The sequence below is a fragment of the Lissotriton helveticus genome, chromosome 3_2, assembly GCF_964261635.1.
Source record: "Lissotriton helveticus chromosome 3_2, aLisHel1.1, whole genome shotgun sequence".
In the NCBI taxonomy this organism is placed as follows: domain Eukaryota; kingdom Metazoa; phylum Chordata; class Amphibia; order Caudata; family Salamandridae; genus Lissotriton; species Lissotriton helveticus.
In genome coordinates, this window is record NC_136062.1 from 332,666,004 (window position 1) to 332,680,556 (window position 14,553).

A 14,553-nucleotide genomic window follows, 5' to 3' on the forward strand; every position below is an offset into this window, starting at 1 on the left:
GAAAATTCATGGGCTAATACTCTTAACCCTGAAGACTGGAGCTGGCTTCCGGCTGCACTGGCCTGTAAAAAACCAGACTGACCACCTGGAAAACACTCCGCAGTCCCAAACAGTAATGAATCGGTGCAATTAGAATCTCAATTATCATCTCCCAAAAACCCTTTAAACTCTGAGTTGCAGCCATCCTTTACACTGTGCTCTTGGAACATCAGTGGTCTCCAACAGAAAATTACCAACTTGGTGACGTTCAACTTTATATTTGGGCACAAATTAATAGCCCTTCAGGAAACATGGGCTACTCAAAATCGTCCAGTTATAGGCTTTATTGAATACTGGAAACCTGCAATAAGAGACCGTATTTACGGTCACTAAAAAAGGTGGTCTGGCGATTTATGTCTCTAACAATCTAAAAGGGCCGACCGAGCTATCGAATTTTGACGAGGACTGGTTACTTGGAGTTAAGATCAGTTCATGGAGCAAACAGCGATCGCTTCTATTTCTTAATGTCTATATTAACCCGAGCACGCATTCGAAAAATGAGCATTTAACACGCTTAATTAAAATTGTATGTGACCTGGCAGTGGATTTTCCTCACTCAAACTGTATGATCACCGAAGACTTCGACACCAACCTCTTTCAAGGGAACTCTGCTGACCTTGAAGGGCTTTTACCATCTATTTCAACAGAAGTAGAGGTACAGTCCAAACTATCAAATCAAGCATATTGTGGTCTAGGAGAGCTCTGTGTTTTGCAATTTTATAGTGCCGGCTTTCTGGTGATGAATGGTAGATCGATGAAAGATACTCCACCAAAGTGGTCTTGGACAAATGGCCGCAAACATTCCTATCTTGATTACACCATCTGTAACTTAGCCCTGTTTCAACACTTGGTGGACTACAGCATTCATCCCCGATTGGAAAGTGACCATCGCCCACAATCGCTACCTTCAATGTAAAGCCAGTGTATCATAAATCTGCTTCTACAACTTGCAAAGGAATTTACACCGAAAACCTTAAACGACTAAGATGGAGTGAAGACATCTGCTCTAATGTTATGAAGGAATGTTTGGCCTTTACAACAGGTGGCATTGACTTGGTGGCCTCCCCCATTATTTCCTGGTCCACCTTCTGCTCCCATTTGATAAGCCTTTTTCCATCTAAACCGCCTTCTTATAAGGCTTCTCTCAGCCCTCAGTTTTTTATCTCAAGCCAAACTATGGTATTGAAAAAAAACAGAAACAACGCCTTGCGCACCCTTAAGAAATCTCCTGGGAACAGTGAGCTCCTGAACGTATACAAAACCGCCCAAAAAAAATGGAGGCAGGCTCAACAAAAAGACAAACAACTTCACCTAGGTCAATTCTGGTGTAAACTACTATGGGAGAGCAAAAGTCGCAATTCAAGAACATTTTGGGCCTTAATCCATCGTCAAAATTCCAGATCACCCACCTCTGGGTGTGCAAATATTGCAGAAGCCGTCTGGTCTGGCTTTCTGACTGACCATTTTAGGGCCACAGAGGGTTCGGCCTCTACAGTCATCTGTCCTCTCAATTCTACGAAAGTAAGCCCGAGTAAGGGCTGGAGTAGTTCCATCGAATTCTCAGAATCTTTAAGTGAGGACTTGCTGATTTCTCAAGAAACGGTCACTAAGGTATTAACAAAAGCAAGATCAGATGGAGCGCCTGGTCCAAGCGGTCTACCGCAGATTTTGTTTAAAACACATATCAACCTTTGGTCAGGATTTTTAACTACTTTTTTTAACTCTGCATTGAGAAGCTCAACCATTCCGAATACTTGGTGTGGCGCAATAATTCATCCGATTTATAAGTCAGGATCTCATGCATCCCTAAACAACTACAGACTAATCGCCCTTTTAGACATTGAGGCAAAGGATTTTGCAAGTATTCTACTGGAGGAACTGAGAACTTGGGTAGAGCAGAACAACTTGTTCCCAAGAAATCAAACTGGTTTCACGGCAGACTCTGGCACCACGACCAACCTACTGGCACTGTTTATAATCGTCAATAATGTACTTATTACATCAAGGGCTGTTTTTTGTTGTTTTGTAGATTTTAAAGCCGCCTTCAACCGGGTCCCCAGGGCTGCTCTTTGGGTCAAGCCAAAAAAATGGTGGATCCCAGCTAAACTTCTGGAGGCGATTATCCAATTGCACACCAGCACATGGATACAAGTTAAGTTGGGGACTGGCATACATCTCTCTCGGAAAATAATGACAACGAGAGGTGTCAGACAGGGATGTGTGCTAGCCCCTTTACTGTTTAATCTGTTTATAGCAGACTTAGCAGCCACCCTAGAAGAAGTAAACAGCCATCCTCCCAAGTTGGGTGGTACGTTAATAAGCAACCTTTTATGTGCGGACGACCTGGTCCTTTTTAGTCTCACAGGGGTAGGGCTGCAAATCCTTTTAAATAAACTGCACAGCTACATCTCCATGAATAATTAAAGAGGTCAATCTCAAGAAAAACCAAGTGGTTGTCTTTGGCAGAAAGCGCCACCACGGTGGCGGATGGCTATATAATAACACAAGTCTTATAATAGGAAAAACATATAAATACTTAGGGGTCAATTTTGACTCTAGGGGTACCTTTGCCAAACAACGTAGCGAAATATCTATAAAAGCTATGAATCTACAGGTGAACCTTTCTAAGCTCTCAAAAAAACTGTCTGGTCCGAGTTTATCACCATTGTTGGAAGTTATGAGAGCAAAAATCGGGCCTACTCTGTTGTATGGCATTGAAATCTTTAGGGGAAAATTAAACTCCAACTTAAAGCAACATGTGACCAAAATTTAAAAAAAGTTCTTCACATGCCTAAAGCCGCTACTGCCGCACAGATTAGATTAGAACTGGGTTTTATTAAACTACGACATTTCAAACACCGGCACTTATTTGAATCTGTGCCATAAACTCAGGCAGGCAGTCTCAGGGTTCTTGGAGTCATTACTTAGGCTAGACATTTCTCAGGAAAACCTCGGTGGCTCTTACGCCCGATTCTTTAAGGACTCTCTCCAACAAATGTCTGCGGGTGAACTATGGGATCTTAACCCCAGTAAGGCAGTTTTTAAAATCAGTATTAAGAAACGCATACGGATGAGGTCCCTAATTACTGAAAAAACTCTCATTGCCAAACGTAGACACGCATGGGCAATAATGAATTCTTATGGACTGGTCTCCCCTTTCACTTATCTGTCCTGCACTTATTCCCTGCACTTAAAACTTAGCTTTATGGCTCTCAGACTGGGTGACTGGCAATTTTTAAAAGATTTGCCATCCTGGCGCCGAACGTCAGAGGATCTATTGTGCAGAGGGTGTGGTAAGACGGTTGAAACCTTGGAGCATGTAGTATGTCTTTGGCCTGCTCTACTACCACAGTGCAGACTAAAGCTGAAAAGTGAGTGGAATAGGCTGGGAATTTGGACCTGTGGACAGGCAATTACTGCAGCATTGACTCCAGAAAATACAGTTTTAAACATAGGCTTCACAATTGACATATTGTTCTATTACATTGAGTTATTTTAACTGTTTATTCATGTATATTCTTCTATGTACTCCACTTTTATGATTATAACTTTTTAATCAAATACATTTAATGGAAAAAAAAGGTTAAGTAGACAGTTTGTATTGATAAGTTTTATATTTAAAGTTAGTAGTATACGTAAGTTGGTGTGGGAAATGGTATAAATGTAAGCAAAAATAAAAATATTAAAAGAACAAAAAATATATGTCTTGCATTTAATATTCAGTAAGTAAATGTTTAGGCCGTAGTATATGTAGGTGTTGTGTATGTTTCTGTGTATTTAGAGGGCGGAGGGCTATTGTTTAGGATGTGTTGTGTTAGGAATAGATATGTTGCTTTAAGATTTATATTAGGTAGATTAGGTGATAAATATTTGACTAGGCAGCGTAGTTTTAGAAAGTGTCAGGCGTTTTGCTTTTAAATAAATATTTAACTTCCTTAACTGAGTACTTCATAGGTTTATGTTTGGAAACACACATAGGCATACAATTTAAATTTAATGTACGGTATATGTAGAAATTAAACATTGATGTGTGAACTGTTAAATACCTACTCAATATTATGTGTACATATTGTATTCAAACACATACTATGTTATTGGATACATGGATATATTTTGTAGCCTGTTAACACAGCTATGATTGACAGGTTACTCTGCTGCTTTGTGTGACAGGTAGAGTAGATCACCTTTCAATACAATGTTAGAGTGGTACCATTTTCGCATTGTAATTGCAGTCAAACACTGTCAGATGAATAACTAGCATTCATTGTTGTTATTTGTTGGTGGTGTAAATGTACTGAGATCCCATAGACATTTGTGAATGCTTCTAAGGCTGCATGTATTCCCTGGCAAAGGCTTCTGCAAGACAGCAATGTCATTGTTGTTGAGGTCACTTGTTTTTACCATGAGGGAGTCCATCTTGGCCCCAAATTAGTTTTTCCAAGGACTAGATAAAAACATTGATCGCTCCTAGCAGGATGACAACAACTCTGGTGCTTGATGTTGAAAGTTGTTCTTCGCCCTATAAAAACAACAGAGATGTCACCTAAAGAGGCATTCATTACATGTAACCAAGACTGGGTTTCTCATACTGTCATAACCAAGCCCTCATTAAGGCTGAAAAGCCTCCTGACTCCTTCAAGAGACCCAGCTAAAGTTTCACCCCCACTTGACATTTTCCGTCATGCGCTGCTGGACCCCTACCACACTGCATTGAAAGTTGACTTGGGCGTTTGAGGAGTCCTTACAATATGGCAATCGGTTATATGAGAAACTGTCTGTGTTTGTTCACTTGGAAATCCAACAAAGTCTTCTTCCCTTGCCAAGATCAGAGGAGAAGTGTTAATAGTGTTCAGGCATACCGCAGTGATCTGCATAATCCCTCAAGGATCCCTTCAGCATCAACTCTCAATCCCACCCTATTCAACATGTAGATGACACCACTCACCAACGTCATCAAATCTCACAGCATCTCCATCATCTCCTAGGCTGATAACACACACAGTTCAACCTCTTAATGTCAGACAAGTCCCCCACGACCAGATCCAAACTCACCGAATGTATGATCTGAGTAGTACAATGGATAAAAAAAAAACAGCTGATTAAAAATCAACCTGGACAAGACTGAAGTGCTGATCATTGAGAACAAGAACTTCACCTAGACTCCACCTGGTGGCCATCAGAGTTTGACCCAACACCATCCCCCACTAACCACGCAGGAAACATGAAAATCATCTTGGATGATAAACTCAACATGGCCCCACAGGTGAATGCAGTTAGCTCCTTCAGCTTCTATATACTATGCATCCTCAGAAGAATATTCAAATGGATGCCTAAGAACACCAGGCATACCATCAATCAACTCCTAGTCACCAGTAGACTAGACAAGAGCAATGCACACCATGCTAGAATCCATAAACTCATCCTCCACCATCTTCAGATCGTCCAGAGCACTGCAGCCAAACTCATCTTGGACCTCCCACAGCATCTCCACAACAAGACTCACCTCAGAGAACTCTACCGGCTGTTGAGCCAATAGACTAGACTATTTCAATGCACTCAATGCAAGAATGCCCAAACTCCTCCTCCACTGTCTCCATACCAGCCAGAACGTCTTGGCCAGAGTCATCTTGGACCTCTCACAGCTTCTTCATAACGAGCCTCAGCTATGAGAACCCCATTGGCAGTCGAGTCACAAACATTGTCAATTCAAACTACAAACACATGCATACAGGGCACTGCACATCATAGGACCAGCTTACCTCAGCTGCCTCATCCACTTCCACATAGTTAAAAGTTCAGACATGTTAAGCATTGCAGTACAATTACTGTAGGCATAAATCTTTACACAAAACTTAGTTTTAAATCACAGTTAACTCTGGACATTGCTAGACAAATCTGTATTTTCATTACAGCTATTTATATGATGGCAGATACCTACTCTAACAATCTTCACCAGATGGCAGCTAAACATGACATTATTTGAGTGTCCAACTTATTTGGTGCCTTCACGTTGGTATGCCAATGTGTAGCACTTGCATATCAAAAGGCATAGTTTTCTTTCAGCACTAGTAGAAAGAAAAATGATGTGATTACTGCCATCCACAAGCATATATGACCTTGAAATACAGCAAATGAAAACTTCCCCAGCATATCCTACATGTACCAATCTTCACACCACAGGGATATAGGATACATAGTCAATGCTTTATTAGTATGTGGAGCTAACTGAAGCTCCACTAAGTTACCTGCATTGCATCACTAAATTTCACATAGATTACATACAGAAGTCACATTTTACACAGCATTAAGAGTACATTTGCATTAAGATGCATAAAGATTCTACTTCAAGTTTATGTTGTTGAGGTGAATTGAGAGACCAAGTTCCCTTAGTTACCATCTATGAATATTCCATTACATTATAATCCAAAGCATGGCAATCAGAATGTTTGTTCTTTAAAACACACCCATGCTTGTCTCATTGTGGAAGTGTTCTGTGTCATGAGTATGGATAAAGGAAGCCATCTCTTTGATCATACACTTAGGTCTTCCACCCAGAATAAGTTCAGGATTCCGCGTATCAAGAGAGCAAAAATGGGAGGTCGCTCATTTTCTTTGCTGGCTCCCTCTCTTTGGAACTCTTTACCCCCTCCTCTACGTTCTGAAATGTGCTTCCTTACTTTCCGTAAGGGAATTAAGACCTGGCTTTTCAATATGTAAGACCGCTGATTAGACTCCTCCCTCATTTTGTATACTGTTTTATACTCCCAGCGCCGGGAAACCTACGGGTAGCTGAGCGCTTAAGAAATGTAATAATAAAAATAAATAAATAAATAGTATCATGTCCTCTGCATATGTTTGACATATGGAATTAGTTTAGGTATAACACCATCTTCCATACACATCCAAGCTTGCAGTGCAGGCACCCTTGCATCTTGAGAGAGGCATGTGTTTCCCTCGTGTCACACAAGATGCACCAGGGGAAAGTAAGCCCTTGAATGAGATTTAGTATGTCAAGCAGAGCCACCTTGTGTGACATTGCATGTGAATCTGGAGTGACGCAAGGCAGCATACGTAGCTGCCTTGCATTATTCTGTCTTGGAAAGGCAATTAATGGGTAGAATTGTGGGTGTTCCCGCGCAACCACCCATGGCATTTGGCACATTCCTTGATTTACTCATACCCAGGGAAGACTTACAAGGAGTAATATATTTCTTTCCCCTCATTTTTGTCTCTTTCGATGTGTGCTGCAAAGAGGAAAAAACTTCATAGAAATGTTATTGTGCAGGAAGGTGTCCCTTCCTGCATAAAAATGATCCTGTCTGTAACACAGGCAATCTTGAACTATGGCTCAAGGGGGCTAGCTTTGCCGCTTGGCTGAGCACCATGTGATAGCACAAGAGAGCAGAAATGCTCCATATTTTGGAATTAAGGACCAATTCTGTCCTCTCTATTTCAAAAAATGCAGCACAGTTGCTTTGGTCACTGCCCTAAGTTACATGAAAGAATAGGTATTGTACCTCTATGTTTGTGAGGGATCATATTGGCAATTTACAGATATATATTACATGCATTATGTTGTCACTCATAATCGAAAAAAAACAGGAGGAACATTTGGTTGCCTTTTCTGGGACTACATCCAACAAATGTCAGTAACCGACCTCTGAGCCCTCACTCCTAGTCAGTCCGCATTTAAAATCGCAATCAAAAAATGTGTGAGAATGAGATCACTCATCATAGATAAAGCACTCTTCTTGAAATGCAGTCACTCCTAGGCAGTTGTTAATTCCTATAGTCGGTTAACTCCTGCCACCTACTTTTCCTGCACATACTCACTGTATCTAAAACGCAGCCTTATATCTATTAGAATGGGTGACTGGCGATTTTTACAAAACCTACCCCCTTGGCGACTCACGGTGGCGGTCACAACATGTAGAGGGTGCTGCATGTGGTTTGCATCTGCTCGGCTTTCAATCTCCAACGTAGGCGCAAGCTCAGTGCCGAATGGAATAGGCTGGGTGTTCGGACTTGTAGTAAAGCCATCATTGTGGCTCTGAGCCTTGAAAACACAGACTTAAACATAAGACTGACAAACCTTATTCAGCAAGTGTAATGTAATTTTAAGCAAAAGAGGTCTGCTACCGCTTCTCCCCTATCTTTTTAATCACATAATGCACTTTATAACATATTCCAAACCGCTAGGTAGTCTGCAACAAAAAGAACATGCGCAGTACCCCCAGAATATGGTTTGTTTTTATATGTATGAAATTATAGTTAAGTAACACAAAAGGGCCCAAGACATTTGCACATTATGTTTTAATCTTCCATGTTCTTCTCGTTCCTCTTGTGCTTTAACCTCTCTTTTAAAAAGTCTGTAGATAACGTGAACTTGTAATCCACTTTTAAAGATATTTGTTTTATATCTAAATAAAGATTTTTGAATTGTCACTCATCCTGTATGTCTTGTTGGTCGTCTATGTTAGAAGTGTCTTGGCCCTCAACTTCAGCAGCCAACTCATTTGAAATGAGTGATGGCATCTGTTTCTCCGGTGAGTTCAACTCCTCCTGGACATCTGGTCCTCCCCCAGTCCTCATTGCAGCCTTAAATTTCCTGGCCAGTTTTTCTTTTGTCCTGCATTTGTAATCATGTGATTTTTTTAAATGTTACTACAGTCGTTCCTGCTCATGCCTTGCAGTCGATCTTGTCCACTATTGCTTGCCATAAAACATCCTACTTGGTTAATAGTAATTCAGAGGTGACAAACAAAAGATACTCATTTTTTGTCACCTCACTTATCAATATTTATCTATCATCCTCTGTGAAGCTTAGCTTCCCCTTCCTTTTGCCATGCATTTCTGAGCCATCTTCACTGAAGCTCCTTACGTGACTCCAAAATGCTGCTTATGTATTGGAACCAACAGTTGCTTGGAGCTGCTTGGCTTTTTGAACTTTAGCACCACATAACAGCCTCCTGCATGACACAAATCTGACTTGTACCACGTAAAGGTGTCTTGCGTCACACAAGTCAGTGTTGCATTGCGTAGGTAGAAGTTGCGGTATGGCGCTGTGCGCTAAGCATTAGATCTGAGTCACACTCATGGTGCATAGTAAACACGGCGCATCCATGTCATATGAAAGTAGCATTGCACAGCACAATGCATCCTCACACAAAGCTGTGCAACACAATGCTGTGTCAGTCTAATTAAACCTAGCACCTAAGGGACAGATTTACAATTACTGGCGCATCCCTGCATATCAGCAGGGATGCGCCAGTAATTGTGCGCCGCAGCTCCGCCACTCAGGATGCGCCGCATTTACAATGCGGCGCACCATGGGGTAAAAATGGCACAGATGCGTCACGCATCGGTGCCGTAAAAGCGGTGCATTGCTGGAGTTGCGTCGCAAGCACAACACAGCTCCAGCAAGGCTTGGGGGGCTCTATCTCCACGATTGCTGCGTCAATCCTTACGCCTGCTTCAAGCAGGCGCAGGGTTTTGAAGCAGCATGGGCCCAAAAGTGACTGAGTGAAATCTTGTACATTTCACTCAGCCACTTTTGGGAGGCGTTCCTGCGCCGGAACGCACCCCCCCTGTGGTGGAACGCCTCCTTCTGGTGCTGGGCTTTTACAACGTGACGCATCTGGGAGATGCGTCACGTTGTAAATACCCCGCACCATGGCGCATCTTTTACACCGCCGCTGCGTCACGAAAGTGATGCAACGGTGGCGTAAAAGAGGCGCAAGGGGCTTGTAAATCTGCCCCAAAATGTTCTAATGGCTACATTAAAAAAATTGAACTATATAATTATGGTTACATTACTTCAAACATTTTTCTTTTATGGTGTGTGTGTGCACAGACGTGTGTGACTACGTGATCTGAAAATATTCCATGCTCTTTTATTTCTTCTACCTGTCTATGTCATAATCCTTGTTAAAAGGCTTCAAATCATGAATTAGGTCATGCATTTCATATTAGTCAATTTCTTTGCATTTCAACTCCAAATACGCATGATTACGCATATTGCAATCTATCATCAAAGCATGGGAAACTATGTGGGCCAATTTACTCACATTCATATTCACATTCATGCACTGCATGCAGTCATACATATTTGCTTTACATTTACCTCATGATGGGCATCAGCAATTATTATTTTACATCACCTGCTTTTCTACATGATTAGTTTCAGTAATTGCCTCTCTTCAAAGCTGGCAGAGAAAAGTGTTTTTAGACAGCTATAGCAAGAACATTCTTAAGGTCATATAAACTAAGGCTTACATAGAGCCAAAATGTTAGTAATTCCAGTCACCATCTCACATAGGTGTAGAATTTGTCTTCTAAAATCCCTCTTTCTAAGGGGATACAGTGATGAGTAATTCTATATTATTTGACATCAGATTCCTGTCTGGCACTCTGGAAACAATTTTACTGGACGGTAAAGCCCCTTTGAGTCGCAAAATCCTCACAAGTCAAATTGTTTGAGTTTTTATGATCCCTCAGGGAAGTATTGTTCCTGATGGTACAAAAGGTAACTTTCCCATCTTTCAAACTTTGATAAGCATGGCTCATCTGATGCCATTTCCTTTAGATCTGAAATGAAATATTGATAAAAGGAAGGAAATACTTTGCAGTACTTGAACATTAATCTTCTTGTCTCTGAAGCATAACTTTTTACATTGAAAAATAATGTTACATGTCGGACAGAGAGTCAGAATAGTTTTATTGTGCTGGACACAATTTTAAAATGCAAATTGTAGGAGGAATTTGACATGTCTCCGTAACATAGGAATCTGTCAGCATGCAAGAATAGCACAAATCATCAGGCTCAATGAAATATCCACATAGAAAAGTTATATTCCTTTTATCAAATATATATAACACCTCCCAGCAGCCCTTTAAGAAAGTTTTTTTTACTGCAGAATCAAGGCACAAAAGATTGTGGTTATTGAGGTTTTCACTGCAAGATGCCAACATTTCTATTTTGATCATTACATCCTGTATTGTGAATATATCTTGATGCATTTAATTTCATGATTTTCACAACATGTTTTGCTATTGTGGTATTGCAACCCGAGGTCTATGGCTGTCGAGGTTGAGAAGGTATTGTGGGAAAATCTGAATTGGGGGTTGTTCATTTCTTGTGTGTAACAATCATCGCTGACGGGGCTGCAGCTACTTTGAGATGGGACCATCCTTCACCAACTATCATGAGGAATGCTTTCTGGGGTCAGTTTCTCCCTGTCTTTGTAAATATTCCTGCAGGGGGTCCCATATGTCTTTGAGTCTGTTCTTAGGTGGGATCAAAGGGTTGAATGTGTCTAATTGTTCCTGACAGTGCAAAAGATCATGTAGTCATGTTTTCACTTCAAGTGGGCTCACTCTCCCCCAGTGGCACCCCACCCGCATTTTCGCCAGTATCAGGGCTATGGGTGTATATCGATGGTCCTCTCAACGGCGGCCGGCTCAGGTAAGCGCGGTGAGGCAGGGCATTGGATCCGACAGACGACGGGATAGGTATTATTTATTTAATTATTCCTATGCCTGTCAACTTCCCTCCTCCCATTCCGCACCACCGTGTTTACCTGTGCCGGCCGCCACAGGGTCCTCGTGTGGTATATTTAGGGTGCAGACCAACAAGGCTAGTTTGGGTGAGGGTGTCAAAATCTGCCAATCATTTTGGAAAGAGTCTGGAAAATTTGGGACCAGTATTCAGCTATGTGTGGGCACAGCAGGGCACAGCGACTAAAGTCTGCCTCACTGGTGCCACATCGGAAGCATCTGGAGTAGTGTCGCAGGACCCAGGCACAGAGTTTGAGCGGGTTATGGTGCACACGATGCAGAAACTTAAAATGAATTAACCCGTGCTGTCCATTTCGAAAAAGGGCCCGATCTGTGTACAGCAGAATGCCCATTATTTTGGAGTTATGTGCAAACCAGAAATGGTAGGATGCCCTCCAGGGTAATTCAACTTTTACAATTTTTTTGAGGGCTCAACTGCATTTGAGGTGTGCAATCTGGATTCACGTTCACTTTGAGACACAAATGTAGTCAAGCATAAGATGCAACACCCCTAAGGAAGGGAATCAACCTGAAAAGCATTGGCTACTTTTAAAAACACCATGACATGAGAACTCACTCCTGCTACTGGGCAAAGCCTGAAAGGGCAATTTTTGAAAATAAATTGAAAATGTATTGAAAACCTTGTGAATACAATATGATTTTGGATTCATGTAGGTATATGCCTGTGCAGCTGGTTTGGGGACCTGATTGAGGCTCCATTTCTTTTTTTAAGTTTAAAGTTTATTGAAAAAGAGATGATAGCATACATAAAAAGAAATATCATATAAGTAAAACCACAATGAAAATACTTCTATGACTATTAAAAGGGGAGAGAGAGGGGGGGAGAGAAAGAAGGGAGGGGGGAAGAAAAAGGGAGCGGATCAATAAAAAGGGGAAAGCATTACCTGAATTATAATTCTAATACAACAACAGTATTATTATTAAGTATAATATGAAACATAAAGAAAAGAATCCATAAAAAAGAGAAAGAAGTAATGTCTGAAGATATTTATCGGGAATATAGAATAAAAAGACAACAAAGAATTTATGGGGGTTTCCTAACTTCATCCGGAGTGTTAACTATAGTAGAAGGAGCTGAGGCTAAGTTTGTTAGATATGAGGATAAAGGAAGCAATAAAAGATCTCTTTTAATACATAAAGAAACAGGGGTGACGTTGCCTGTATCTAATCTATGATGAAAACAAACAGCATTCCACCAACCCTTGAAGGTGATTTTCTCAGCTTGTTTCCAGTTAGAAGTAATTAGATGTAGGGCTATCGCTAACAGTAGATCAATTAATGAGGGGATGGGGGCTGAGTTCGGCCAGGAGGGTGATAAGGAGCCAGAAAGATGTTGAAAATGGAAAAAGGGATTTGGGACTTTGAAAATCTTATCAATTTGGGACCAAACTAAAAGCCAAAAATGGGAAAGAGAGGGGCAATCAAAAAGTATATGTTTTAAATCGGCTGCAAAGCTATTACATGACCAACAGTCTGAGGGGAGGTCTGCGGAAAAGGAGGCTAATTTCATTGGTGTGAAAAGAAGGCGTTTGTAGATAAAAAATAAGGTCTGAGAGGTAGTAGCAGTTCTTGACGATTTTATGAATTTTTATCCATAATTTGTCCCAAAATGGAATAGACCAACATTCTACAAGATCCCTTTCCCAGGCCAACTCGCATTTTCCCTTGTTTTGCCCGTGCATGCGCATTTCTTGCGTGAAATGCGCATGCGCGGGCGGCCGTGCATGCGCATTGGGATCGAAGACGGCGGCGCAAAAGAGAAGTGGTAGCCCCGGGACGCCGTGGACCAGGTAAGTGCCTTTCATTTACTTTTCTGTTATTATTTACTAAAATTAGGTATGTAGGAGAGGGCGGGAGGGGGGCGGGCGGCGCGTAGTGGGGCTACACGAAGTGCGTGGGTGGGCGTAGTTTCATGCCCACTTTGAGTAGCTTCGCGTAGCCCCACTATGCATAGGCAAGATCAAAGTCCACAGAAACTGGGGCATGATCTGATATTAGGATGGAGCAAATCTCGGAATGTGAGATGAGTTAGGACAGAGGTTTACTGAAGAAAAAATAATCTATTCTAGATTGGGAATTATGAGGGGGAGAATAAAAAGTATATTCCTGTAGGTCTGGGTTACAGAGCCTCCAAATGTCAGTTAAAGCTTTGCGACGTTTGGCAGAAGTGAATTGTGAGTGCATCTTAGTGTTAGAGAATTTTCCAGAGAAGTGTCTATCTAGGATGGGGTTGATGACCTCGTTACAGTCACCTCAGAAAATAATATATTCATCATCAAACATGACAAGCTTATCCAAAATCAGATTCCAAAACATATTATCAACAGTAACAGGAGCATAAACGTTGAACAGTACTGAGGGTATTTGATCAATAAGTAACTTTTTTTTTTTCATTTCACAAAATTTTTATTGAGAGAGAAGGAGTAACAAAGATCATTACAGTCTTGAGCATATATCAGGCATGGTACAGATATTTGACGAAAACAAAAACAAAAACAAAAGGAGGAGGAAGTAAATAAAGAAATAAAGGACATTGGACAATGCATCAGTGCGCTGTGAAGGTGTCACAACAACAAGAGGTGCAAATTAACAGTACAATTTATTAAGAACAGAATCTTGGGAAGGGGAGCAAGGAATCCTGAGAAAAAGTATGCATCAGCAATTAATACTATGGGGTACTGATAGAGTGATTTCGAGAGAGGTGCGTGTGTACATCAGACAATCACGGAGGCTTGAAAAGGTCGAAGTGAGCATCGAGTGAGGACCATAGTTTCCTATGTGGGGGACGCCAGGGTGTAGAGGCAAGAGCTATGTTATCGGCTCCTCTAAGATTTGAAATCCAATTAAGCCAATGGGGGAAAGAGGCTTTACCTGTGTCCTTCCAATTATTCAATATGATTTTAACCACTGCCGTCAGAAGTAGGTCAAGTAGGGCTT